The 27,293-nt window shown below is 39.2% G+C and overlaps 1 protein-coding gene across 2 annotated transcripts in view; it reads left to right on the forward strand.

The window, feature by feature from the left end:
• Positions 1-728: 728 nt before the first annotated feature.
• SGMS2 (sphingomyelin synthase 2) overlaps positions 729-27,293 on the forward strand; it is a 55,794-nt gene continuing 29,229 nt past the window's right edge. Inside the window, exon 1 of one of the 2 annotated variants that reach the window (XM_026659885.1) lies at positions 729-1,111. The gene's annotated coding sequence lies outside the window, so the exon portion shown is untranslated. Of the gene's footprint in view, positions 1,112-1,233; positions 1,297-27,293 lie in introns of those variants that run through there. The other variant, XM_026659886.1, reaches the window with a different exon arrangement.

The following is a 27,293-nucleotide window of genomic DNA, read 5'->3' on the forward strand; positions in this document are numbered from 1 at the left end:
TCTTGTTATGGTTCTGTGGTCTTGGATATTCAGTGGTTTGGAGATATATATATCTCCCTCCCTTTTATATATTTTTATATATATATAAAAAAATAAATTCTTGTCAGCCAGTTGAATATGATGTTGAGGGGGAGGGTTTAGTTGTCTCCTGGAAGAAATGTGTTTTAACCAGGAGAGGGGGTGGGCATAGAGGGTTGGGTTAGGGAGTGGACTTCAGCATAGGGAGAAAGCAAGGAGGTCTGCCAAAAGCTCACACACTGAGAAGGAGGGCTCATTTGTTTGGGTATTAATTTTAAGGCAGCTTATACACGTTCGGAAGAGTTTTGCTGTGTGTTTTTAGTCAGACAAATGCAAACTCGCTCATTCACATTGTCCCTGCCTGACAGCTCTATACCTCAAGTGCTTGTAGCAAGTAAGCAGGCAGGCACTGAGCAAACTCATTCCTTATTTCAGCGCCAAGCTCTCTCTCCACCTTTAGTATCCGGGGGGCGGGACGGGGGGGGGTCTTTACCGGTGTTACCGGTTTTTCTAGCCTTGCCTTTGAATAGCAGCAGCACCGGAGTGAGTCACTGTTTGGAAATGGAGGGGGCGGGCGTGTGTAAGAGAATGAATGATGTCAGGCAAGATCCAGGCTCGGGGGGGAGCAAAGAGCATGAAACTGACTGTAAACACAGCAGCACGCAGAGAAAGCTGCCTCGAGTTTCCCCCCGCCCTCCCTTCTGCCTGGAGCCGCCCTCAATCAGGAGAGCTTCTCCAGCTGTAGCATTGCTGAGGTAACAGTGCATACGGATCTGGCAATCATTTCAAGGAAACCTTACTAGAAGTATCGCCCTCCCCATTGTCCTTAAGGCCAGTCTCTGCTGCCAGGAAGGAGAGGAGAGGCGTAAGAGGCTGTGAGAGAAGAGAATTGCAGGAGAAGATAAAGGTGTGGGCAAACTTTCTAGCTGCTTCTTCAGCTACCACCCCAGAAGTGGGAGTGTCTGTGTCTTTGGCCATAAAGAGCTGCAAAGCCCAAATGTCAAAGAGTCCTGAGGCTGCAAAGGAGACTTCCCTGCTGCCTTTGGAGGAGGAACTACCTTCAGCTCCAGTGCTTCCTTATGCAACTAAGTGGGTACGTTGACAATGACACAAATCAATACAACTTTGTATTCTGCAGAGTAAGGATGGGAATGATGGAATGTGGCTTGTTACTGACGTGTACCACGACAGCCTGAGTATTTCACATAAGATGTCCAAAACTAGACTGGACAGAGTACTAGAAAATGCAACTGTAGAGAACAATCGTGCATTGGCAAGGTAATCTAATAGGTCTTTTTCATTTCTAACATGATTTATTAATTTCTTTTACAGACTGTTCACTTCCTTCTGCCAAATCATTTTTACCTTTTTTAAAAAGTGTTTCTTTAACGGGGGGGGGGGGAATAATGTAAGTGTATGAGTGATACTATAGGCTGCTTTGTTTCTCTTATAAATGCCTATTTAATGTGGGGAACAGATTTATGTATCTTTTTAAAATGTACATTTGTTACCCAAGAGTTATAATGGGACCCTTTGGAGCCATGCTACGTGCATATTTGAGCAATGGTTTGTAAGAACTTTTTAAAGTTCTTAACTTTTTAAAATGTTTGTACATTCTAGACCACAGTGGCTTCGTAAAGTCCGCTTCTTGCTCCTATTGATGCTCATGGGACTCTTGCCAATGCCATTGGCTTCAGTGGGAGCATGTCTGGCTATAAATCTTTATGATTTATATTCATTGGATGAATGCATACCTAAAATGCACTTTTTGCAGAGTAAAATAAAACTTAAAAATCCTTATGAAATGTAGTTACAGCACAGGAAAAACTGATTGAAATGTAGAATATTGGTAACTTTTTTTTTTGTTTTCTTCAAAAACCAAGTGATTAGATCATACTATGGACTAGTTGCTTTTCAACTTCTTTTGCAAACAAAACCGTCTTTAGTGCTTTGACCTTTATAAAATCAAATAAAACAACCCAAACTTCTCAAACCAGTCAACTTTTTTTATATTCAGGACTCAAGAACCAGTGAACAGTTTGTTTTTGATATTGGAAAGAAAATTCTATTCTAAAAATGTCCATCAAGTTTTGTTTGAATGAAAGCTTCCTATCAGCTTATAACCCTATAAATAGATGTTTATACATCTGAAATGTTAATATTGTAATGATATCTCAGTGGGACTACTACTGCTGTAAAGTTAACCAAGTGTTTAAAATGTGCAGGATTGGGGCCTACAGTAGCATTAACAGTCGCCATTTAAATTAAAATATAGTCCTCATATTTGGGTTAAATTAAAGAATGATACATTGCAGTGATAGAAAGTATAATGTGTTTTCATTCTCCCTCTTTGGATCTTATATTTACAGAAGGTGGTAGTTCTGTATTGGAGTTAGGTATTAGGCATTAGAGTGTAGTTATGGTGTTTAGAGGTGCTGTTATTTGAGAGATTATTTTAATGTATCTTTTGTAGGAATAAATTCATTTACCTTTATAAAATTAGGATAGGGTTTAGATATGTAAGTTAAATAAAAGCTCATCTAGAGCCTGATCCATTGCCCATTAAAGTCAATGGGAGTCTTTCCATTGGTTACAGTGGGCATGGTATAGGGTCCTTAGTGCTGTTGGGGAAGACTTCTTAGTAGGGACCCTTGATACCTAAAAAATATATGGAGATGTTTCTGTGTTCTTCCCAAGGATATTAAAAAAATGTTCCATACAAAGTAGGCTTAGTAAGCGGTGGCATTTGGAAACCCTAAAATTTTAACAGAGATGGGGCTTTTCCCAACTGTATTCAGTAAGTTTTATGCTGTTGGCCCAAGAATTGCAGAATGAAGGAACAACCAAGACTTCCAGACTTTCATGCTCTGGTGGGCATCTAGTGAGCATGATGGGTCTCTGGATAGTGATACTCTTTATGTAGTAGCCAACTAAGAAAACCAATCTTTCAAATGAGCTCACAGAGCAGAGAGGACAGTAGTTAGGGCACAAAATGAATGTGAGAGAAAAAGTATGACCAGAAAACAGGAGTGTGACGCTCAGTAACATTTCAAAATAAAAATGTTAGTTAGTCTGTACGCAACTTGAGTTTTCACAGGCTTTTTAAAGAAACTCCTGTTTTTTGAGCTTTGGTTGAGGAGTTAACTGTTGCGAATGTCCCTTTCCAGGCCATAAAACCTCCTTCTGATTAACTTTTTTTAACCTTACAAACAAGCTAGTTCTCACAATTAAGGGCCAAATGCTGGTTTCGGTTGCACTGATAACAATTGTCTACAATGGAGTTATTCCTTGTTTCCACCAGCAATACTGAGAACGGAATTTCAACCAAGGTGTTTAGATTCAACAATGTAATTCTACTGTGGCCCTCATTACAAGACTTTGAAATTACAATCTGCATTGCCAGTTTGGATTTATGCACACACTGTATTCTCTATCAGCATCTCCTGTCATTTTGTTCTCCTGAAAAAGCAATAATTTATATAAAATTACTTATGCTCCATTTTAGGACTCACCCTGTAATCAATCCCCACTGACTGAAATTTTCCATTGACTTCAAGGGGAGTTCTGTGTGCAAAATTATTGCTGATTGGGCACAGTAATTACATATCAATATACTTTCACTGAAATTATTTCTCTTCTGAATTTTGCCAGATACCTCAGATTTTAAAAGTGCCTGTATTAAGCAAAATTTAACAGTAGACAATTATCTGAACACAGTTTCCTGAAAGACACTTCTCTTATCAGTCACAATACAGAATATTTCTCTGGAGACCCAAATTATACATCAAGAATACTGTAATTTGTAACACTTTTTTTTGTGTGTGTGTCTAAATAGATACCATATTTAGAGGCAATCTGTTAAGCCACACACTTACCACCTAAGTTTGCAAATGTCATGAGTTTTTTTAGGAGTTGTTTGCTTCAGCAATGTACACTAATATATCGCAGATAATATTCTACCATACCATCAGCGATTTGCCACCTCAAACTCCAAAGGTTAACAATACCTAAACTCTCAGCGTTGATATCTGTAAGCATAAAACCATTTCCTCTGTCACTAAAGGTCTCTTACAATAGGAAGAGATATTAATAGGCTGTGATTATTATGAGGCAATTGACACCCTGGGGCATTAAAACTATATAGTCACACCTTGTAAGGAGCCTGTCTTCTTGGCTAATATAAACTTATTACTTGGACAAAAGTCAAGTTGAGTTATTTGAGAAGGAAGTGCAGGATTGGGTCCACAAATACAAACCTAATTTATATTCCTAGAACTTTATTCTATTTTGCCAAGTAACTTCTGTGCAAAGGAAGTGACTAGTCTGTTTTCATTATCTGTGCTGAGAAACATACAAAAAGTACACAAACAGAAAAAAGTAGGAAACAATTATATTTTTAGATTCTTCCTATTTATTGACACAAGTCAGTATCTCTTTAAAACTCCCTCTTTATATTCTTTAGCCTCTAGGAACAGTGTTCTGGAGTACTACTCTTCTAAATTTTCTTTTCTAATACAAGACTTTACTGTGAAGCTGAAATTATTAGTAACCAATTTTTGTTTAATTTATACTTCTATAGGCTATCAGTTCACAAGATAGTTTCACAATATTAGTATAGGATAGACAATGCAGACAGTATGACACTTTATTTAGTATGGTTACAATACTACAGTACTAACAGATGCTGGGAAGTTTAATATAACAGACACTACTGTCTTCACAGATCTGTGTCTGCTGGGAGAATTATTGTACCATGGACACTACTGTCCCAGAAGATGCTGTGAGACTTTAGGAGCTAAAACAGGCATTGATGGGAAAGTTTATGTAACACAGATACTACTGTCTTCTCGGCTCTGTATCTGCTGAGAGAGCTGCTTAACCATACTGGGCATTACTGTTCCAGCAGATGCTATGATATTTTAATGACAACAGGCCCCACTGTCCCAGCATATCTTTGTTTGCACGATCACTGTTACAGATTGTTAGTATGTGTATGTGTAACATTCACACTAATAGAAAATAGTGTAGCTATAACAGTGTAGCTACAATGAGGCTTAGTTCCACTGAGATTTGTATCCGTGACCGTAAGTATTTGCTAATATAGGTAGAGAGCCTCCTGGGTTTCCAATGGAGAGCAAACCAATCAAGCATTTTGCAAAATGAGCTGCTTCCTAGTAATGTGCAGGGTGGGCAGCAAAATTTTTCCACAGTGCACCATGGTCCTAGTGCTAGAGCAGCCACATTTCAAGGGTAGGGGGTGCTATGGACTCTGGGATATGGTTACTTTGACTCAGGTTTGTGCACTGAAGAGTGGACACCAGAGTCCTAGGTTTGGCATAGATTAGAAAAGTCTTAACATAGGGTTAAAATACAATGTAGATACTCAAGCCCCAGGATTCCTTAATAAGGGTCAGCTGACTTGAGTTCCATTAACCCTGGGCTTATATTGCAGTGTAGACATAGCCAAAGTAGGAATTATTTTCTGATTAACTGAATGAGTGATACACTCTGTCTAGGCAAGTTCCTAACACTTTAGCAAGGTAGCTAACACCATAGTTAATGGGTCAGTTGTCATTACCGTCAGTGTGCCACTGTATCACTGCTGAAAATGGTAAAAGGTTATTTTACAAATTCTGGTAACTTTCAAGTGAGAAAACTCCTTTCACCCAGTGTAGTTCAATGTTATCTCTTTCCTGGAAATAAGGTACCATCTTGTTGCTATTGGAACACTATACCAGTTTTGGAAAGCAAAGGGGTCAAATGTAATTTGTAAACATTGTATATACATCATCTTGGTGTTGATGTCTGATTTTTCTGTAATTGCTGAACTAACTAGGTATAGAAAGCCTGAAAGTAGAATACATTTTAGGCCATAGTGTGTAGCTGTGTTCCCTCAAAACTAAAAGCAATTTGCGTACCCAAAATATTATTTGTGTTTTCTTTATTTATATAGATTTCTTTGGTATATATCACCATTGTATCTGAACACAATAAAACCACTAATTTATCCTGACAACATCAGGGAGGTATTATTAGGGATCGAGAAGTTAAGTGATTAGTCCAAGGTCAAACAGGAGATCTCTGGCAGGAGCAATAATATAGAACCCAGATTTCCTGACTCCCAGTTTAGTGACCTAAGTATAAGTTCAACCTTCCTTATACTGCAATACAGGTAGAGTTATTTGCATCAAGCCAATACTTTTCTTTATTAATAGTTCACCTGCTCCTCCTGTATGTTTCCCACATGAAATGTTTATCCAGATTTTCAGGTGTTGAGTGCTTTAAGAAAGCTTAACTTATTTATTTTAAGACTCCAAGTATCTTGAACTGCCAACCAATTAATTAACAGAAAGAGCAAAGAATACTGAATTGTTTCTCACAGTTAGTTTCAGTTACATTTAATTTACATAAACCAGTGACAAATTGTTTGCTTACCCACACCTCAAGATCCTGCTTACATTGACACATTGAAGTTCAATGGTGCTGAGTAGTGGGGCAATTGTACAGATGTCCTGTATTATCTTAAGGAACACAATAGCTGTTAAAGTGGAATGACAACAGGGACAAAGGTCATGCCCCCATGGTAATTAAAATCTTTTTTACATAGGGAGGGCACAATAAAAGTCAAACACCTGGTAGGTGGCTCTGTATATTTCCTGTCACAGCAATTCCAGCTTGCTTCTGCTGCTTTTGTCCCTCCCCCACATCAACCTCACAAATGGGGAAACAGCCCTTGCTGTTTGTAGATGCTTTATTAGGATGCCAAATGCTGCAGCCAGTGTCCGTTTGAGTCTGAACACAGGCTGTATTGAAGCAAAGTGTTCCCATCACCACAGCCTCAAAAGAACATGTTAAATTTGGAATGCCACATTCTTGCCTTGGCAGTACTAAAAAACATGCTGAATATAATATTGTCCAATTATGTAGTTTGATCGCCTCTCATTATTCCCGTTTAAATTTCTATAGCATACAAATTTTTAATTCTAAAGAATTAAAAATAACATTAAAAGATACAAGTTTTCTAGTTCTAAATTTAACATCTAGAAGCATGAAGTGCTACAATTTTAATTGGCTTAATTTAATCTTCTATGTTCAGATTTGCTGATAATTTGTTAGCTTTGTGGGCTCATTCTAAGGGATGTTGATTTAGATTTTACTTCTAACCAACTATTTCAACTTTTAAAAGTGTTGCCATATAATTGTGTGGTGCTGTGTATTAAGGACCTGATCCAATTCCCACTGGAGTCTTTCCATTGACTTCAATTGGATCAGATTCTAAGGGTATGTCTACACAGCAACTAGAAACCTGTGGCTGTCCCATGCCAACCAATGCTGGCTTATAGGGGTCGGGCCAGTCACAGGTGTCCTGTTGCTGTGTAGACATACACTGTCATTTACATAGCATTGTTAGGGTATGAGTAAAGTTAAATTCCATTTTTGGAAGCATGAGCATGGTTCCTGGTGACTTCACTAGGAGCTTGCACTCAAATCCAACCGCATAATGTGACCATGAGAGCCCATTCCTGTCCTCCAGCGTACCCATGCAACTCCTGTTGACTTTAACAGGGGTTGTATATACGGATTGAATTTGGCTCTCACAAGTTTATTAGGTAACAAGGCCAAATAAAGATGCTGTTGCCCTGTAAAAGTTACTGAAGTGCAGATGCTGTAGGGTCTGCCGTCCGCACAGAGTGGTTTTGTTTTTGTGTGTATATATGCTTTGCATGGAGCTTTGAGGTGTGATTTGGAAAGTAAAATCAATTACACTATTTTGCAATGTGATGCAAAATGAACAAAAGATTTCAGATGAAAACGTCTACATGCTTTAGAAATATAAGACGATGTAACTAGCATGTTGGTATTTTTCTTCAAAATAAGATAGAAATTAGAACACAGCGTGGAACATAATCAGTTGTTTTTTCCACAGCCTGAAAAAGGCCCTAAGGCTGATGCATTGTTTTGAATCTCGTTTTTCTGTTTTTAATACAGGATTACTTGGAACAATAAATAATATATTTTTCCGTGTCATTTTAGAAGGACTTTGGGCTTTCACATTAGACTGTAGTCTCAACAATAAACAAACCCCAAGTAAGCCCCTTACATTTGCAATATAATGACTTGCTTCAAGGAATTTCTTCCCCCAAGATTCTCAGACACTCTTAGATATTATGTCACAAGACCATTTATTGACGAATCATTGACAAAATTTATGATGCATTTTTCAAAGATGATGCCTTTTTTGAGATTATAACCTATATTTGTAGGCAGTTGTGCTCAATAATAAGTCTTTTTCAATTTCTGCTATTTATTTTATAAGGTGCATCTAACTAAAAACAAGTTATTCAACTTCAATTGAGGTTTCATGTCAATATCTTTGACCTGCAAGCACACTGTTCTGAGTTACAATCATGGTTACCTTTAAAACTGGTAATTAGTTTTAATATTGAGAGAGAACATTAGCTTGACATCTGCTCAATTTTTTAAAATGAGTTTAAAAGTAGATTCAGATTGCTCCTCCCAGTTATTGTGGTTTTACAGTAACTTCTTCCTGCTCAATGTTTTTTCCCCCCTCCCTTTTGTATGAAAGACCCCTCAGAACAGAGGAAATGGACTATCAGACTGACTATATCAGCAGTTCTTAAACTCTTGCATGTAGGCTGCAATCAATATTACTAAAATCTCTTATCCAAATAAGAATTGGTTTTAACTACTCTAATTAAGATGACATACTAAGAACCATTTAGTTTTTGATGTGGTACTATACGTAGACTTTACCCAAAGTGCTGTCACATGTACAAACTAAATAAACAAGATTAAATAGAGAAACATTTGTTGTTTGCTTATCCCTTTCAGCTACAGTAGTAATAGTAGTTTTAAAATGATCACACTTCTATTTGAAAATTCTGTTGAAAATTTTCCTTTAACATTTAGACCCTTCCCCTTGTTGAGAAGATGTTTTGCAAGAAATAGAGTCATCTGCCAGATTACAACTGGTTTATACTATTATGGTTGTAAGTAAGACTTTATAAACAAGCATAGAGCAGTCAGCATTTTTAGGAAATTACCTTGCATTGCAGCATGGATATTTTTCCTAACAGGTTTCTGTAGTCTTTCCATTTGAATATATGAACATACTAAAACATCATAGTTCTCTCATGCTAAGGGGAACATTTAAGCATACAAAAATCCACCTGCCTTTCAAATGCTGTTGTTATACATGACAGTTTTTAATATATTGGTTAGCTGGAAGTTAATTTTGTACCTTACTCCTTCACCACTGAATATATTTGAATTATTGCTCCTAGGCAGGGTGAAACTTGTAGTTGGGTGGGAAGTTCTTGAGGGGAAGGAGGGCCATGTGCTGCAACCCTCTGTTTACATAGCTGTACCCGTCTGAGGTCAACAGGTTAAACAGTGTGCTTTCCCCAGGTTCATCCTAATCTTATTTCATCCTACACTCAAGTCATAAAGCTGGTCTTTTGGTATCACAAGTCTTTCCAGAACAACAGACTGTATTATGAAGATAAACACAAGTTAGACTTCACGGTGGTATCAAGCTGAAGGAAAAGTTGGCCTACCAGCTAGGGAGCTCTTGCAATTGTTAACATAGTTGTGACACTGTAAGTAGGGTACAGAAGATGAGTACTTACGACATTTCTTCAGATATAGAAACTTGAGTGTGAAAGTCCTTCGTCAAGTAAAATGTCATTCCAGAAGTTTGTTCATTTGTTATTTCATCAAAAAGGCCAACATCTTGTAAATGGCAGGGGACTGTATTTGTGGTGATGCCTCTGTGTAATGATGTGGTTTAGTAAATTGAGACCCATACTTTTACTTCTAGTTGTGGACAGAAAATTTTTTATTTGTGTACACCAGTCATCTCCCTTTCATGTCAGTCATGATTAATGTTTCATCAATATTACAGATATTCTTTTAATTTCTCTCGTTTTCTCCTCAACCTCCATTTGTCACAAATCAGCTAAGTCTTGAATAGAGAACTGTACTGCATCTTTTTTTGTTACTACTGTTATCCACTCAGTCTATTGTGTGGTAAGATTAAACTTGGGAAGGGATTTTTAGAAGCACTTCTTTGTTGGTTCAATGGACCATGCTGATCATTGTGTTAATTAGCAAAAGGGTAAAGGAAAGGTCTATGTCTCCAGCTCCACCTCCCTCTTATCAAGTGTCTTGTGGGGAAGCTTGACCATCTCTGTGGACAGCATCCTCCTCAGAGTCCAAGCCTGGACAGTGCCCCCTCGCCATCCAGGCAGGAAAGATGCTGGGCAGGTTTGGAGAGACCAACTCTGCTAGGGAAGATGTAGGTACTGTCTCAGCAGCCCAATCCCAGTAGGGTCACCTTGCTTGCTGTCTTCAAACTCCCTTCTATCCTAGGCAGCAAACAAGGCAAGCAGGCAGGAGTGGAAAAGCTGGCTGCAGAGACAAGTGGCTCCCCATCTCCATGAAGGGGGCAACTCCAGAAGGGCAGCATGCCAGGTAGAAGGTTGCATCCAAGTCTCTAGAACCCATAGCAGCAGCCATGCTCCTGATTACAGAGCTCAGCCACCTTGCCTAGTCAGGGCGCAGTTGAACACAGCATGGACACTGCTAGTTAAGTGCATTAAAGGGTCATCAAGCCCTACCACTTCTATAACAGGGCTTTCAGGGCTTTTCTGCTGATGTTCCAGGCTAAGGCTTTCAGGGGAAATGCAGATTCATCAATCTTGTGGAGAGTCCATTCTTGAATCACATCCCACTCTTTGAGAGACCCAGAATGATCGCCTGGGAGACAGGGGAGATAAGTCCACCTTATTCAAGGGCAGGAACAGTCCTGATAAACTGAAACTTTTCTGTTGTACTCCCTGAACCCAGTTTCTTTATCACACTCTGAAGCAGCATCGGAGGGCCAACATTCAAGGGGGAAAGAAATAAAATATTTTTTAAAAAACCCAAAACATCACCTTCATGGAATGCAGCAAGATGGACAAGTTTGGGGGGGGGGGGGAGATAAGCCATGGGCCTATACTTATTTCTCTGTACAGAAAATGAAAAAAGTACCTCTAGAGAGGAGGGCCAGTTGTTTAAATCAGAGTCAGGATATCAAAATAATATAATTTTTATAATAAGATATAAGTTGTCTTTTATAGGAGAATTTTCATTTAAAAGAACAACCCCAAAAGCATAGACAAATGCCTTAATTAAAATGCTATCCTATAGTGAGTGTGTGTGGGTGGGTTTTTTGTTTGTTTGATTTACAAAACTGTGGAGAATTTAAGAGTGTAACTGAATCATATTTTCTTCCTTTTTACAGACCTGTCAGGGAATAATCTTCAACCGTACATCACTTCAGAAAGAGACAGGCAATTCGACATGGCTCTTTTTCCATGTCTATAAATGCAAGTTTGAAGTTTCAAACTTTCTGTTGTAACTTTGCAATATAAAGGAACAGGGAGAAGCCCCCATAGCTGTCTCATGTTTGCTGTGAAGTCTAATGCAAAAAATTAGGATTTTCTACTTTTTCATTGTGGTTTTCTTTTATAAAAAGTTGCTTGTTTTGTAAAATACATGACTGTCTTGCTGTTGAATTACCAAAGGATCAACTCAGTAATTCTGCTGTAAGTGATGATGTTTCTGTTAAAAAACCTGTGTCTTGAAGGGGTTTTAAAAATTCAACACTTACTTGTATGTGGCAGAAATTTTGTGTGAGAACTGTCAACCCAGATTCATCACCTTTGATCGATAACAGGATTTTAAAAGCACTTTGAATACTAATATTTATTCTCTAGTGGACTCTGTTACACCCATTATAATGTCCACAGGTTGGACAAGTTGTAGACTTAAAACTGTATTATGGTAGTTTGGTGATAATACTAAGTGGAGCCAAAATATTGTACAGTAACTCCAACACTGAAGTAACCCAATAGCTCTGGTTCTTCAGATACCCTACTGTAAATATGGTATCTGAGCTTTTGAGATCCATATTGGAAGGGTGGTTTAATAGTACAGTGGCTTGGTGTACAAGGACTCTTAGACACCTAATTGCCTTTGAGGATCTGGCCCCAACTCCCATTGATTTCAATGGGAGTTAAGTGCCTAAATATCTTTGAGGATCTAGGCCTTGTTGTAAAAGAGGGTGGGAATTTTAAGAGTGTTTTGTGTTACTTTAACGTTGAATTTTTAGACTCCTATTTATAACCAACATGTTTTGTTGTTGTAAATGTAACTTCTTTAGAATGTTAAAGAAATTTTATAAAAACAGTGAGAAAATATTGTAGAAGCTTGCAAAGGTGTATGCATATCAAATGTGCTGCCAGCAGAGTCAGAACCTGAAAATTATGGTTAATGCACTAGCAAAATCTGTAACTCTCTAAGCTCATGCTTTTAGAATTTACAAATTCATCTGGATGTAACCAACTTGAAGCAGGGAATTTCAGCTGAAGGGACTGCTTGGGGCTTCTAAGTTCCCCCAGATTGTTGGGAAGTCTGTGAGGAACTGATGGAGTGTTTTAAGGTTCAAATATTTTTAGGAAAGAATGATTCATGTGTACACCCTACCTTTTGAAAATATTCCTGTGCACTTGATCTTAGACATCTAGGACTCAATAATAAAATAAATGTCAAGTTCCTAGACCCAGACATTTTGAAGGGAAAACAAAACCAGATATTTTTCCAAAACAAATTTTCCTGAAAATCTCATTTCTGAAACAGCTTAGTTGATCAGCCTCAAACTTTCCCAAAAACACCCCGTCTAAAAACTGGGGGGTTTTCCACAGGAAGTAAGGTGCAGATGAAAATTGGGCTTAAAATGGAAAGCAAATTATAATTTAACTATGGAGTTATTAACTATTGACTCCATAGTTAAATTATTTCTTTTTGCAAAAGAAAAAGTGATTGAAAGTGATATTAGTACCATAGATTAAACTTTTCATCAAAGAAATTGAAAATACAGAAAAAAGTATTCAGCTGGGGTGCACTCTAAAATGGCTGTAGTTGCTATGCCATGTTAACTAGCATTTTGATTAGCTAAGAGGGTTTGAAGTGTCTTATACTTCAAACAGCTTCCATAAAGGAGGGGATTGGCACAGAGGAAGAAACACAGTGTATTGTCGGAACAGAAATGACAAGGGGATATCAGATAGGAGTATCTGATCTATACTAGTGCCAAAGTCTGTCTTGAGATTAAATAAAATAAGGATGTAGAATGGGGCTTTATCAACACAGAGACTGGCTAGCTGAAGATGGAGCTGAATGACTTTTATGCTATGGCCAGCACAAAACTCAATGGAAAATGGTGAAGAATGTTTTGTCAGTGGTGACGGAAGAGTGAGACACAGTAACTTTCTCAAGCACTTTGCTGACAAAGATAATTTTGAAAATAAGTCAGTAATTAGTATCAGGTTTTAAAACAAACTTGACAGTGGCAGACTTTAGAGGACTGTGGAATGTACCTGAGGCAAACTAATTGTTTTAAGGGAACTACACCTCTCCCCCGATATAACGCTGTTCTCGGAAGCCAAAAAATCTTACCACGTTATAGGTGAAACCGTGTTATATGGAACTTGCTTTGATCCGCCGGAGCATGCAGCCTGGCCCCCCCGGAGTGCTGCTTTACCGCGTTATATCTGAATTCGTGTTATATCGTATCGCGTTATATCGGGGTAGAGGTGTATTGTGTCTCAAAGAACTGTAGGGGACAAGGAAGGAAAAGATATCAGTAGAGTGGAGGACATATTGTTACAGGTTTGAATGAAAAGAGGAAATGAATTCCTCACATCTAGTTGAGAGAGAGGAGAAGACTGTTCTCCTGTTAATAGCAAAACTTGAACTTGCAATCTTACCAAAAGCAAACAGGTAGGAAGTCACAGGGCTATTTGACTATGATAATTTAAAAAAATATGTTTTTCATGTAAAATACCACCCACCAAATCTATGAAACACAACAAAAGAATTCTGAATAAGTGTTTTCATACAAGTTCTGGTGATGTCACAAACCCCTCCAGCTTTGCTCTCGTGGTTACCAGGATCTTATTGGAATCCGTTGATATTGCCTTTGAGTTCATTCCTTGTATGTAAGTTTTTACTTCCCATTCAGGCATGTGTATAGGAAGAACATGGATTAGATGCTAGTTAAAATTGCTAATAAGTCTGTCACTTCTGCTTCATAAAGCTCTGGCATCACTTTCAAAAAGATGTGGAGTGAAGGAACATGCATTGCTAGCAGGTCAGACATAGTGGGGAGTGGGAATAGTAAATATGGGGTGGCTTTTGGGAGGAGGGAAACTTAGTTTCCTGTGTCAGTGCCATTTGAATGTGGCATTCTCAAGTATCCAGCCCTTCATTCTCTTGATTGAGATCAGCAATGATGCCATCAAATCATACTAACTAAGGTACATGATGATGACTCAGTACTTGGATGAAAGACCTCCAAAGACATCCTAAGAACGTACAAATTGTCTCTCTCCTTGTGAGTTTCAGGAAAAGCTGGTCCAACAAGCAGTCATTTAGGGTGTCTACAAATTTTATCTCTGCATCCCTTCCTGAGGTGACACATACCTACTCAATATGAGGATAGTATAAATCCCCATTATTATTGCATTTTCTGCCTTTGTAGCCTCTCCAATCTCTCTGAGCATTTCACAGTCATCACCACCATCCTGGTCATGTAGTCGGTAGTATGGACTTAATTGTAGTATGGAATTAATGATTTGGGGCAGGTGTACACTACAGCCTAAGTCGATATAATTTGTCTCTCTCAGGGGTGTGAAAAAGCCCTCCCTCCCCCAAGCAACACAAATTTCACGCTGTACACACCATTGTTATGTTGGTGGGAGACGCTCTCCCGCCAACATAGATTCTGTTTCTCGACGAGGTGGTGTAATTATGCCAATGGGGGAGTGCTCTGCCATCGGCATAGCACGTCTTCACCAGTTGTACTACAGTGGCACAGTTACATCAGTGCAGCTGTAGCGCTGTAGTGTAGACTTGCCCTCCGTAAATGAAACTCTTCCAAGTAAATAATGAACAGGAATCTTTAGGGCTTGTCTATACAGGAAATGCTCAGGAAGGATATGCCAAATCAACTAAAGGCGTGAATTTAAAGTGTGTTAATGAAAGCACATTTAAATCCCTGTGTGGATACTATTGTTCAGAAGTGAAATGGCCTGAGTTTGGTTTAATTTTATCCAATGAATTCAATTCTATATCTGTTAATTCACTGAATAAGCTACAACAAACTAAGCTATTTTACTTCTGAAAGAGAAGGTTCACACGGGGTTTAATGTGCTGTAACTGATTCACTTTAAATTTGCACCTTTTGTTAATTCAGTTTAGTTTCCCTGAGAGCTTCTGTGTAGACAAGCCCTTAGAATAGTGCTAAGAGGTGCTGTTGGAGCTTCTGACTTGCAGGTAAAATATGAAATTAAAGTCCTGATTATTTGTGGCTTTGACTATTAAAGACCCTTTTTGCAAGAGTATGGCTGTTGTTACTGATATTCTGATCAAATTCCATTCTGAATTATTACATTTGCCCTACCTTGTTTGTTGCTGGGAACTGTTGGAGCTGCCACATTCAACCTGAGAGGTGAAGTGTGCGTAAGTGGTAGGCAAAGTGATTCCAGTGGTGGAAAAGATGGTCCCTGCTGTTGAAGCACTTTGGACTCTTTTGGGATCAAAGAGGCTACATATTTATTCTGAAGTTTTAGGTCGGTAGTTTCTATTGTACTACTGTACAATGATCTTAGTGCATGGGTGAATATTTTATGAATATTACTATTCTATAAATATGAACTGCTTATTTTGCAGTTGGCACTGCATTCCTTTCAGGAAAGGTGTTGTGAATAACTTGCTCGACTGCTAACTCCATTGCCATTGTGTCCCATGGCACTAGTGGTCATTCTGAAATATTTTCAGGATGAGACATGGTGGGTGAGGTGGACCAATTTCTGTTGGTGAGAGAGATCAGCTTTTGAGCCACACAGAGCTCTTCTTCAGGTCTGGGAAAGGTACTCGGAGCATACAGCTAAATACAGGGTACCTCACGCACCTTATCTCTCTTGTAGCTGTGTTGGTCCCAGGATATAACTACACTGCATATTTTCAGGATGTCTCATGCACAGAGTGAACTGTTAATAAAAAGGAAGTCACATGCTTCCTGATAACTGCCTATTGATACACACCCTATAGCGGAGGCACTTTGAATCACAGATTACTCAATGCAGTCTCCACCCTTTAGACATTATGATTAAACTATTACTCTCTCTGAGGCTCTCTGTTTCAACCTTTACCCTTCTGCAACTAGGGGAAAGATTTTGAATTGGAAAGAAGAGAGCAAGTGTTGTATGTGACAACTTTAAGGTGGAATGTTCAATCCCTTTTACATGGAATTTCTTGTCCCCTTGATCACTGTTTTTCTTCAAGCTTTATTTGGTGAGGGAGAGAGTGGGCATTTGGGCAAGCATTTGTGGTGCTTGGGTTACCAACAAACCTTGACAACTATTCTGTTTTTTACAGGATAATCTTTTGTTGTATAGTACTGCAGTGATGCTGGCCAGTACAGCAGCAGTAGAAAATCCGAGTCAGAGAACATGATTATGTTGATGAAACAGCAGACCCCCATAAAAAGTGGGACCCATAGGACCGGTCAGAGAGACAGGTTTTTTGTTTTTTTTTTCCCTTCCTTTTATTTAAAAAATATAGTGATTTTGCTCTTCTCATTATGCCGGATATTTCTCCTCAACAGTTCATACCAGGCAGGCTTGCCAGCTAGCAAGTTGGATCCCCCTAGGGATAAACCTTGCTCATGTGCAAACTTCAGCCTCCTCACCTTTTTTTTTTTTTTTTTTTTTTTTTTTTTAAAAATTTTATTTTTTTTTTTTTTTTTTTTTTTTTTTTAGGAGGGGAAAAAAAGCACCTATAAAGCCATTTTCAGTACCATCCATGGAAGAAGTTTAGTCAAAATACATATATTATGTACAAACATTCTACAGTACCTCAGTACAAAAGTCACTTCAAATCAAGATTACTGGACTTTCTTGTGGCTGTAATTCTTTGTTTTGTTTATGACTTTTTAAAATCTTTTTCGGGCAGAGTAAAACTACCGCACCACCATAGGTCTGTAAGGTTTGTGGAATATTAGTTGTGAATAAGATCTACACTTCAATAAGTGGCAAGATAACTGTAATATTTCTCTGTAGTGTTACTGAATATATAGCCATAGAATCCTTATCTATTTTTGTGTTGATTGAAAGTTGTCTGAATTAAGAGGTTAATTGAGTGTTTGAGTCATAACTTTGCCTAAAGTTTTAAAGTTAAATCTAACCATATTGAAATTCCTTTGACCCCAGTAAAGGATAGATTCTTTAGGATGTGGGATTAAATGCTTTTAGTAGCTTTTATATGACCCAGGGAATTTGTGGCTAGATTGCAAAAGTTTTGTTACTAGCAGTTTTGAAGGCATGATTATTATCCTTAAAGTCCCTGATACAAATTTACCTATATCTAGCAAGCTCTTAGACAGCACTCTGTATGCTAAAAGATATTCTAAATTAGGGGTAGGCAACCTATGGCACGCGTGCCGAGCTGATTTTTTTTTCAGTGGCACTCACACTGCCCGGGTCCTGGCCACCAGTCCCGGGGGTGCCGCTGCTGGCCTGGGGTACCAGCCGCCAGACCCCTGCCAGCTGGGGTTCCGTCTGCCGGCCCCGCTGCCGGCCCCGAGTCCCGGCTACCGCCCCGGGTCCCAGCCACCAGTTTGGGGGGCTCTGCTGCCGGCCTGGGGGACTGGGGCTGTGCAGCTGCCCCCAGCTGTGGCCCACTGGCCCCAACCTGGGGCAGTGAGGGGTGCAGACAGGGGCAAGAGGGGGCGCAGCTCAGCACCCCCACCTTAAAAATTGTTCCAGCGCCACTGTGCTGGGATATTTTTAAGTCCTGATTTGCTGCTTACGTCACTATCATGCCACGTGGAACAGCGCACTGCGTTTGACGTTGAGATTAGAATGTACGTGCAAGAACAGGAATCAGAATTTTCTGACAGATTTCAAGCTATTTGGCCCGATGCTTTCTTTTCTAATTAAACCTGAAAAGTTCAACAAAAGCGACTTGGATTTGTCTATATTTCAGTGGATGGGTGTTGAAGATTTTGAAATGCAGCTCATTCAGTTTAAAAACCTCAGAATTGTGGGCATCAAAGTTTGGAGATCTGCGGAGTGCACTTGAAGCTACCGAGAGAGATCATGGGGCCTCTATTCTGACCTGCTGGACATCCTGCCAGTGAAATTTAACTGTTTTGAAGAAAATTGCGTTTGCAATGCTTTCAGCATTTGGATCCACATACCTGTGTGAACAAGTATTTTCACACATGAAATCTGTCCTCTGTCCCTCTCGGAGCCGGTTAATAACTGATCACTCAGAAGCCTGTGTGCAGCTTAAAGTGTCCAAATGCGTGCCAGACATTGGAAAACTCAGCAAGGAAAAGCACGGATCACGCTAAACTGATAAGATCTGCATTTTAATTTAATTTTAAATGAAGCTTCTTAAACATTTTAAAAACCTTATTTACTTTACATACAACAATAGTTTATTATATATTATAGACTTATAGAAAGAGACCTTCTAAAATCATTAAAATGTATTACTGGCATGCAAAACCTTAAATTAGAGTGAATAAATGAAGACTTGGCACACCACTTCTGAAAGGTTGCCAACCCCTGTCTAAATAAACCTATGATTTTGGCCAAAGAAGGCTGAAGCTAACCTTTCCTTTCATTGTCTGAAAGGATGAGGAGAGGTAACACTTACCATTGATAGTGCTGCTCATCTTCAGAGAGCTGTAGAAGCATTAGCAGGGAGGTAGAGATCTGTCCCCATTTTCTAGACAAGGAAACTAGGCAGAGACCAAACAGTTATTCTCTTTGCAACTATCAGTGCTCATGTAAGAATGCAGGTAATCATTACTCCTGGCCCTGTTGCCTCTTCCCCAGTGTGGTCTACAAAAATGCAAACCCCACTGCCAAGGACCTGAGTCTTTTGATATTTGGTGGGTTTTTTGTTTTTGTTTTTTGTTTTTTTCCTGTCCCCTGGTGCTCCCTTTCTCTCTGGTGGCTCCACAATGGAGAGGCAGAAAGGCCTCCTGGCTGCTTGAAGACAGGGGCCTCCGAGGCCCATGGTAGGCAGGAGGAACAGCTGCAGCATCTACCCACAACCCAATATAAGAAGGAAGATCACAGCTGGGACATGGGCAAGCATGATGTGGCTGCCAAATAAGAGGGTCACCCCAGTTGCATGACACTTCCCAGTGCTGCAGAGCTACTACTAGTGATGATGCATAAGAAGGAAAGAACCCAGCTAGACTGAATCCCAGATTGAGGTTATAAGGCTAGATGGGAGCCGGGGGAAGGGGGCAGGGAAAGAAATTATTTAACTTCTATAAACTGACAACATTTTGTCTTGGGAATCATTAAGGGAAAAATGTAGAATTCCAACTGCCTTTTTTGCAAAGTCATATTTCACAGTGAAATAACTCTTGAAGAATGTACCCATGATAACGACGTTCTGCATCTGTGTGCATGTCAGAACTTCTCATTATTATTCTGAAATGCACAATAAATCCAGGGTCAAGTTCAAAGACTGTATATCCATTTATGGATAGTGCTGTTCTGGCCTCAGAAGAGCCAACTCCCACTAAAATCAACAGGAATCTTTCCATTGACTTCAGTAGCTGCTGGACTGGGCCTTCATTAAGGAACGGAACACTGAAAAACAATCCTCTGTTCTGAGGAAAACCATTATTTCATTCCACGGAAACTGTACCGTTGCAATCCAGTCTTAAGTCTCCTATTGAGCTTTAGTTCGGATTGGGTGCAACATCTGAACAGGCAGGGTATCGAGGAATTTCTCTCAGAAATTCCTAAACGGTTCTGTTAACGGCATCCGTTTATTCTCATTGACATATATTTATACAGGTGTGGGTACAAGCATCAGTACTGTAGTTCTGAAAGTTTTCAAGTGCAGTACTGATGAACATATTCACTGTAGGAAAATATTTTATGTAATAAGTAAACCTATGAAAATATTTGAGAATCTTGCAAACAAATTTGCTCACGCTTAATATTTTGTTATGATCTTGGCTCAAGTCAAGTCTGACAGTTTTATTTTCACAGACATGAGTTCTAGACTAGACATAAATGGCAGCACTGCAGATCTGAAAGCTTTCAAAGGCCCTGTCCAGCAATGTGGTGAGCACCGTCCACTTCCATTGCTTTCAGTGGGAATGAGGGGAACGCAGTACCTCTTGTGGTCTGATTCCAGCTGCATCCTAGAAGATCATATTCATTGTAGGAAAGTATGATTTATAATGTATGTGATAAGTAAACCTTTTAAAATATTTGAGAAACTAGCAAACAGTTTATTGACACGTTTTGTATGATATAAGATCAGGTATAGCACTAATAACTATCTTTTACATAATTTTTCCTGATCTCTCAGAGTAAGTGGCTTAGCTATTTCTGAATTGTCTCCAAACGGTACATATACTGATCTGTCTCTGGTATTCTTTTCAACACACCCCAACCACAAATATAAAATGCACACAAATATTATTTAAAATTGTTTTCATAAGTATGCACATGCCCTAATAAAGCTATTTTGCTTTGAAAATAAAATTATTGAGAAACTGATTTACATTTAAAATCTAAATTTATAGAACAGCACATATTTAACATGGAACCTAATGAAAAGATGCCCTTAATAGTAATATTTGTTTAAAATCCTCTGCAAGGGCATTTTTATCATTGTAACAGGAATACCTAATTATCCTCACTTACGGTAGTATAATTAAAAATTGAAAAGAAATTTGTAAATTCAGAAATTCTGTGCAGGTGTTCCAAGCTTCTGCAGTAAAGAATCTGATACACAAATTTTAGGATTATTGCATGTATTTTAAGAAATGCATGTTGGTTAAATATTTAAAAATCAGTGTAAATGTTTCAAATCTTGGAAATAACTAGCACAAAGAATGAACCTTGCATGAAAATCCTGAGATTGACAAAGAAGTTGAGTAAATTGTATATGTTCTTATGCACTTACCTCTTCGCACCAAAGCTTTCTTAAAATAACAACGTTGCTGAAAATAAAATAATTGATTGGTTATAGCCCAGAGAAGATTTCTTGCCTGTAACAGTCAAGAGAGAACTACTTGCCAAGAATGGTAAGAACATTCTGTTACCACACATTTAGAAACTGCTTGTAGTTTATTACAGCCATTTACCTTTTTGTTTTATATACTCTGCTCACTTGCTTTTTTCTCTCCAAATTTGTCATCTTTGAAACATGTTAATTACATTAGTAATTCTTATTCTTATGATAACATCACTGGCTAAGCAACTCTGCTTCTTGAAAAGGATGGTGGTTTTTTTTTTTTTTTTTTAATTTTTAACAGGAATGTCTTTCTGTTTACCTCAGTCTTTGCAGCTCAATCCTAAGTGGCTGATTTAGGGAAACTAAAATCTCATCAGCCATATTGTAGAAGGCAACATACCACAGTGATATGTTCTTATAGCTATGAAGCATAAGTCTTGAGGACTGGATCCCAAAATGATGCAAAGATGATGTAGTTCTGCTTTTTCTTGGGCTTCTTCCAATGTTGCTATAGCTACAATGGAACCTTTCCATTTCAATCTTCCTGCAGTGCAGTCTATTAATAAAACAAAACGAAAGTTTGGCCAGCTAGATAATTTTAGTGGGAAGTTGTCACAGGCTGACTGGTTCCTTTAAGAGGGAGCAGTTGGGCTAGTGCCTGTGTAAGTCAATTGGGCTTTAAAAAGGACATCTGAACCCTAGAGGAGAAAAGATTTGGTGAGTTGGAGCCTGAGGGGTCAGAAAGAGGCAGATGAGGCTGCCTGAGAGAGGCAGGAAGGGGCAGGTGAGAGCTGCCTGAGACCCAGACAAGAGAAAATTAGCAAGGAAATGGTGGCAGGAGTTGCTTGGAGGAGAGCTGAGTTTGGAAGGAAAGCAGTAACTGTGAGCTGCCAGTGAGGAGCTTGGCAGAGAGCTGTTGGGTGAGAATTGACTGAAGCTGGGGTCGCCTGACAAGCAGAAGGCATGGACAATGGCCCCTAGGAAAAGGAGAAGATGTGGTTTGGGCAGGGGAAGCCGAGCCCAGAAACAAGAGGGTTACTGCAAAAGGGTAGATCCTCTGTGCCGGGATATGACTCAAAGGCAGGGAGGTATGGAGGAGTGGAATACTGCAAGATGGGGAGCCCTCGGGATGAAGACCTGAGTGAAGGGGTGTGGGAAGACTGGTCACTCTCAGGCTTGAGGAGGCAGATGCCTGGCTCAGGGGCCAAAGGAACCGAGACCGAAGTGCTGCTATTGACTCTTGGGTGGGTGACTTGCTGTTGATGTCCCCTGGAGAGGGGCCTGGGAAACACCTGCTGTATGTTTGTTAATTGTGGAAATTGGAAAATGGTTTTACTACAGGGTTTGGGGGAAATACTGCACTGGTGTATGTGAATATATTATACCCAGAGGTGGGCTTTACGTCAGATGCTGAGACTGTCCCTTTCATGGGCAGAAGGAGGTGGGAAACTGAGGTAGGTGAACTTGTCATGCTGCAGCTTGCAGCAGGAATGCACCTCAGGTGGGGGTCGCCTTATCCCAGTAGGTTTATATGAATGCTGATTAAGAAAGACCATTTGCTTTGACCTGGCTGCATCCCCCTAGTGGACAGTCCTCAGTCTGTTGTAATTGGACTCAACATTTGTGTCCCACATGCTTTCAAGCCAGCTGGTCAGGGCAGAGTCCAGACTCTAGCTCTGGATTTCTAAGGAACGCTCCCACGTGTAGATTACCTGTCTGCCCTCTGTTGGGATGTGGGACTTTGCATTCCAACTGCCCAAGACCATGAAACCAATTTTGAGACTTCCCGAATCTCCCCAGTTATTTACAAACACTTACCCAGAGTTTCACCTCACCATGGAGTACTTTTGTTTATAGTTTGACTCTTGGGAACTATGTGGCAGGTAAGGTAAGGAATACAGGCTTAAACCTTTAACTTTTACCTTTTAAAGCAGATGGAAGTTACAGATATGTGAGGAAAGACAGTGAAAACCTATATAATCTTTCCCTGGGGCTATGCTGACCTCTTCTTGTGAGTCCTAGGTTAGGTGAATGGACCTCTTTCTTGAGTCCTTCTGTTGTCTGGGAATGGTCAGCCAGAGAGAGAGAGTAAGCCTGGAGCAGATCCTGCTCTTAATAAGATTTTAGTTACCTCTCTCATGTGACCAGCTGATCAGCTTCAGAACACCAGTCAGGTGGCTAACTGGTAAATGCCAGCCCCCCTTCTCCCAACTCCAAACTGGGAAAACCAGTTTCCTTTGGTCTGGCCACTTTCTGTAGCAAAACCATTGTTCTAGGGGTGGACCCCTTTGACTGGAAGACAATCAAAGTTGATTACTCTTGTGTAGCCCTTCAGAGCATTGTCAGGCATTACAGTAAGCTGTCATTGGTCTGTCCTTGACCTGTAGGTAACTACAATGTAGGTCACATTCTTAAAAATGGTGTGACTACCAATTAAAAGTCACAGTTTGATACAGACATTATACTGATCCTTCACACTACTGGAAAAATATTTGTATTGTTCTAAGAAGCAAGCTGAAATTCTGAAAGCAAACAATTCTGAAAGAATGGGATAATAGTTTGTACTCTGTAATGGATTGTCAGCTGTCAATCTGTATATTTAGTACTGCTGAAGATTAATTAACTGCTTACTGATTCACTGTTCCATTCACCTGGCTCTTAGAAGGTGCAAGCATCCCTGCGGTATAAGTCTAAAGCTGTCATTGTCATTAGGGCATTTCTCATAGTTTCCATTAATAGTCTATATATTTAAAAAATACAAAGACTTTGTCTAAAACTTGTGATGTTATAGCTGAAATAGTCCAGTGTTATATTAATAGAGATGTGAAATTTATAATCTCTTTTCCTCTACTTTGCACATCTGAGATAACTAGTTAAAAAGCAATATTGCCATACCTGCATAAATACAGGACTTGGGGGTATTTCTCAGGCCATCAAAACTGCCTCCAAAATCTCAGGAGTCTTGTTTGTCCTACAGATACTAGGCAGTAGACTTTGCGACCATGATAATGGCATGAAATAGACTTAGGGCAAAGAAGAGAGTTGAAGGAGATTTCAAACAAGATAATTGGAGCTCTTGAGCCCCTACCATTATCAGTCTACCTAAAGTGGCTGTCGCTTTAAATTAAACCTTGACCACAAAGCATGCTTTGCTTCAAATGATCTTACTATACATGAAGCATGAGAAGTGGTAGATCAATATACTTTAACTTCTTCAGTAAAGTTTCAAGATACAAGCACTTCTCCCATAAACTTTATGAATAACTTTGTTTTAAATACGCAGTTAATAAAAGTACCTGACTATCAGATAAGTTTGGTTTGAGTTAGGGTTATCCTTTATTTTGATGATCTTCTGTGTCCTGGAAGCTACACTTTGAAGTCATCAAGTGTCCTGAAAAATAAAGTATAATTGGGGCCAAAGCATCATCACATCATTGTGTACAGATGACTGTTTTCTTTTTTTAAAAAGAAAGGAAAAACTGTCTGGACCTTCTAGTATATGATGGCCATTCACTTATGTAATTTTTCATAACTAAAACTTCTCTGCTTTTCTGGGACCATTCTGGGTATAGAAAAGAGCTTAATTTTTTTTTTTTTTTTTCAAATCTTGTGGACATAATTTCATTCAAATAGAGGTCTTTATAATATCCTCTCAGGTGAATATGTAGGTAGATTCTAAGTAACAATATTTTGGGGAATCAAGGGCAGGCTAAAGCTCGTAATTTTCCTTATATTTCCACATATGAAGACCTAGAAGATGGAGGAAATAAAGGTGCTGTTTTCAAGTACAGTTTTTATCTCTCTTTATCTACTGGTTGACCAGGTTAATCATAAATGTCTTGGACTGGTCAGAAGAACTAGTTTAAATAGCCATTTTACTGCTAGTAAAATCATAATTTCCTAGGAATGCAGTCAGGCCTTCATATGTAGGGTATATTTAAATAAAAGAAAATACAAGGAACTAAATTCCACCCTCAGTCGTGCCTGTGCAAAGCCATTGACTTCAGTGGGATTGCAGTAGTGCAACTGAGGCCAGCATATGGCTCTGTGTTGGGGCCCCTTCGGTTTCCTTTCTCTTTGCCTTGCACAGACTGCTCAGACCTTCTTTTGTGTAGATCCCACCATGCAGTGTATTTACAGTGTTACACTCTACCACCTTCTACATGTTTATGCAGTCACAGTATTTGATGTCTTTTAGTTTTACTATCTCTTCTCCAAAGGGTGGGGAGAAAACATGTCTCCTCCCAGAGAATGCCCTTTTGTCAGGCCCTACTAGTCTCTTCCTTCCTGTGCTCTTTTATCCAGTCTCCTAGTTAAGGGGCTAATCAGCCCATTAACTGTCTGGCCCCAATCTGATCTGGTAATCAGAAACTCCTCTTCTTAATCAGGAGTTGGATTTAGCTTTGGGGGGGATAAGAGACTTTTATAGCTAATGAACTGTGTCATGTAAATTCAGTCCTGCATGGCCACCTTTTAAGTCAGTGGGTGTTCTGTGTGCGGAGGACTTGAAGAATTAGGACTTTTGCTCTTCAGGGTAATATTGAAAGGACATGCAAGACTTTCTGAAGGGAGGAAAGGGGATTTGAGAAGGAGGCTACACTCTGGGTCCTCCACCCAGAGTGCATTTTAGTTGTCTGGCTAGCTTGAAAGAACCATGTACAATCTCATTCGAAACAACACCAGAGGACCTAACAAAACTTCAGTTGAGGGTGAGTTTCAGTCACCATATGTCTGGTAATCTGAGGTGGTACTGCAGTGTTTTAACAAGGCAGGATCTGGAATACACTCTTAAAATGTCACTAACTGGGAAAGAGGCAGTTAAATTCTGGAAAAAATAATTTTTTTTTAGGTCCAATATTAGATAACACAGCAATCTTTATGTGCCTTCTTCCTTCGTATGAGTGTTTCAGTTAATACAAATGAAATTAAGTATAGAGCTACTCATATAGCTTCCTGATAAAAATACCCATTATGTATCCATGTTAAAGTGAACTGACTGCTTAGAGGTTTCCTCAGATTGCTGCATTTTGCTTGGATCTCAGTCACAGGAGCATATTTAGATAGAACTTTTAAAAGTTTACTTACATATCTTGTCCACATATGTTAATACAATGCATACCTAAATATGTACAATATAAAACAAAATGGGAAAGGACCCAAACCTGAAGAGCTCTGTATAGCTCAAAAGCTTCTCTTTTAACAACAGAAGTTGGTCCAATAAAAGAGGATTTATAAATAGTCAATTTTTGCACAAGGCCTTATCAAAGAAAGGGAAGCCCAGCTAATATTGGAGAAGCCCTTCTCTTTTCACTTCCTCTTTCTTCGTCAACTCCAGAATATAGAAGGAAAATCACCCAAGGAGACGACCAAAATATTAAGATAAATGGGATTGTGTACGCACTCAATCCAGACAAAGACAGGCTTCTTCCCTTGGAATATTTTGAAACTATTAAGGGCAGTAGCTGCTTCTTGACTTTCTCTTCCCTGATGAATCACTCAAGAGTTAGAAGTAGGAAGAAAGGAAGGGCAGAGAAATCATGCAAAAATCTTTCCCCCCAGGCTCTATGCTATAGGGCGTATATCTTTATGCTTAAGAAATGATGTAACTAAGTCAGAATGGGAATCCCCAGTAAAACTAAAATGCCTTCAGCAGCTCCAACTTGTTTTACAAGAGATGACCTCATCAGTATCCCTGCCATGTAAAATCAAGAAAACACAAGCCTAGGGGCAAACTTAGAGAGCTCTGGGCTTCTTTATTTCTGACACATTCCTGACTGGTCAATAACTTCTCATGCAGGCACATGTGGCTCTGGAAGTGAAAATCAGCTATTGGATACTTCAAAATTATTAAGAGAATCTTTTTGAGGATCCATTAGACAAGGCTAAGAAACTAAAAGATTTCTCCTACCCACTTGGTAATACCGGGAATAGTATAATGATATTACAAAATTAAGCAATCTTTTTGAATGTATTCATTCCTCAAAGAAATATGAAAAGAGGAGAAAGTCAATGAAACAGGATGAGGGTGATTCAAGAGAGAAATATGTTAAGTGACAAGGTGATCCTCAGTATACAATTTTCACAAAATGCTGCAAGTCCTGAGCAAATGGTACCTTTGGGTGAAGGATATTACATGCCTGAGGAAT

The sequence above is a fragment of the Terrapene carolina genome, unplaced genomic scaffold (genome assembly GCF_002925995.2).
Source record: "Terrapene carolina triunguis isolate 2854851 unplaced genomic scaffold, T_m_triunguis-2.0 Scaffold706, whole genome shotgun sequence".
NCBI classification, from domain to species: domain Eukaryota; kingdom Metazoa; phylum Chordata; order Testudines; family Emydidae; genus Terrapene; species Terrapene triunguis.